At 48.4% G+C, this 2,629-nt stretch overlaps 1 long non-coding RNA gene across 1 annotated transcript; it reads right to left on the bottom strand.

Moving 5' to 3' along the window:
- Positions 1–1,055: 1,055 nt before the first annotated feature.
- LOC139279413 (uncharacterized) lies at positions 1,056–1,976 on the bottom strand. Its single transcript, XR_011596467.1, has 3 exons — positions 1,902–1,976; positions 1,237–1,272; positions 1,056–1,118 (listed from the first exon to the last, which is right to left on the bottom strand). It is a non-coding gene; the product is annotated as an uncharacterized lncRNA (long non-coding RNA).
- Positions 1,977–2,629: the final 653 nt, after the last annotated feature.

Below are 2,629 nucleotides of genomic sequence, written 5' to 3'. Positions count from 1 at the left end.
TCTCTTAACAAATCCGTGCTGACTGTCTCTAATTAATCCTTGCCTTTCCAAATGCAGATTTATCCTGTCTTTCAGGATTTTTTCCAATAATTTCCCCACCACCGAGGTTAGGCTGACAGGCCTGTAATTACTCGGCCTATCCCTTTCTCCCTTCTTAAACAAGGGTACTACATTAGCAGTCCTCCAATCCTCCGGCACCATGCCCAGATCCAAAGAGAACTGGAAAATGATGGTCAAGGCCTCTGCTATTTCCTCTTTTGCTTTGCTCAACAGCTTGGGATGCATTTCATCCAGGTCTGGGGACTTATCTACTTTCAAAGCTGCTAAACCCCTTAATACTTCCTCTCTCACTATATTTATTTCATCCAGAATATCACACTCCTCCTCGATAGTATCTGCATTGCCCTTTCCTTTGTGAAAACAGATGCAAATATTCCCAACATCTTCCGCCTCCAAACAAAGATTACCCTCATGGTCTCTAATAGGCCTTACCCTTTCTTTAGTTACCCTCTTAATATATTTAAAGAACATCTTACATGGGCTATACACAGCACAGGGCCCATTCTCAGTACGTGGAGTGTACACAATACAGGGCCCATTCTCAGTACATGGAGTGTACACAGCACAGGGCCCATTCTCAGTACATGGAGTGTACACAATACAGGGCCCATTCTCAGTACATGGGCTATACACAGCACAGGGTCCATCCTCAGTACATGGAGTGTACACAATACAGGGCCCATTCTCAGTAAATGGGGTGTACACAGCACAGGGCCCATTCTCGGTACATGGAGTGTACACAGTTCCGATCTCTATCCCATGTACAGGGATGTGTGTAGGATAAATGCTCACGCGGGCTATATATAGGGGTTGATAGGCGTCAGGCAAAATGAGGAAACAAACTGAATTTATAATCCGAGAGCTGGGACATTCCCTGCCCCAGCACTTTTGCCGACTCTGCTGGCCTTCACAGCGACAGAGTCCCAAACATACAATATATTTCGGAGTGTCAGCCCCTCCTCAAGCCTGTCGACACTTCTCCCAAAGGTACTCACATCATATCCTGGGTCACCTTGAACTCCATCTGGTCCGGCATCACCCACGTCACCTTTTGCCCCCTAAAAACAGTAAAAGTTCAGACTCTTGATTATTGTCTTTAAATGGAACTGTTAAAATAATCTTTCCTCAGTGATGCTGAATGTGCAGATTTGCGATAAATGAAGGAGAGTGACTTACTGCTGGCCCAGGGGGGCCGCTGGGCCCACGATCTCCCTATAGGGACAAACAACACACACATCAGGGCAAGGTTTGGGAAAGCATTCCTTCCACACACGCAAATCGTGCCCCGTGCTCTCTCTGTGCAACACTCCACCGCCCCGTCCCTTTCCACGACCCGTCCCAACACTCAATAAACTGCAGTGCTCCAAGTGTTTGTCTGCTCACTCTGAGAGCCTGCAGTATAAACCAAACCCTCATACACAGTGCCCACATTGTGTCCTTTATATTTAACTCGCTTCGCCTTTATTAGCTTAGCGATGAATATCTCGGTGCATTTTATCCCGGAGTTAATCTGTATACTCCATAGTTGACACTAATAACCCCGAGTCTGACTGGCCCCAAACTTGCACAATGTCAATACACAACACGCCACTGTCACAACCTCCTTTACTGTTGTAACAATTAGCCTTCTGTTCAAACAGCCATAATACCGACAACAACAGTGCAACACTGAATTTGCTTGAAGTAGAAACTGACTTGCTGATTTTCTTATGCAATATTTGTGGGTGAAATGATTTAAATTTGCCCCAATGGCTGAAACTTCCGACACAGCGGCCGCCTCTCGGTGCAGGCTGGCACCTGGGACAATGCGGCTCTTTGTCCCAAACATCCCAAACACTCACATCGATTCCATCCGCTCCCGGAATCCCTGCTGGGCCCGGGAATCCCGCCACAGCTTGTTCACCTCGCGGACCCTGGGTGAGAGAGACAGAGAATGGAGCAAAATATATAAAAGACATGATCCGAATGGACAGAGAATGGTGCAGGACTGAAGGAGGGGAAAGGTTACCCAAGGATTATTGTTTCAATGTATAGATACTTAGAGCTACAGATAGAATAACGCATTACCGGCACGTTGGGCTGAATGTCCTTGTACCATGGGATTGTCGCCCCACATCTCTGTCACACTGAGTGTCCCCTCCCGTCCCTGGGGTCAGGGCAGTGTCTGGGCCTGGACCCTGAGACCCCCGCCCCTCACTGCAGTTTCTCAGCTCAGCGCTGTCCTCACACACAGGTCCCCGTGCTACCGATTTACAGTACTGACCAGTGCACAGAGCTGTCCCTCACTGACCAGTGCACAGAGCTGTCCCTCACTGACCAGTGCACAGAGCTGTCCCTCACTGACCAGTGCACAGAGATGTCCCTCAGTGACCAGTGCACAGAGCTGTCCCTCACTGACCAGTGCACAGAGCTGTCCCTCACTGACCAGTGCAGAGAGCTGTCCCTCACTGACCAGTGCAGAGAGCTGTCCCTCAGTGACCAGTGCACACTCTCAACAAGACTTTGTACACAGGGCTGGGTTTGAAGCAACCCGCAGAAAGTAAATATAACAATAACATTTACTTTATTA

This window comes from Pristiophorus japonicus, chromosome 14 (assembly GCF_044704955.1).
Source record: "Pristiophorus japonicus isolate sPriJap1 chromosome 14, sPriJap1.hap1, whole genome shotgun sequence".
NCBI lineage: Eukaryota > Metazoa > Chordata > Chondrichthyes > Pristiophoridae > Pristiophorus > Pristiophorus japonicus.
This window is presented reverse-complemented; position numbering and strand designations above follow the sequence as displayed.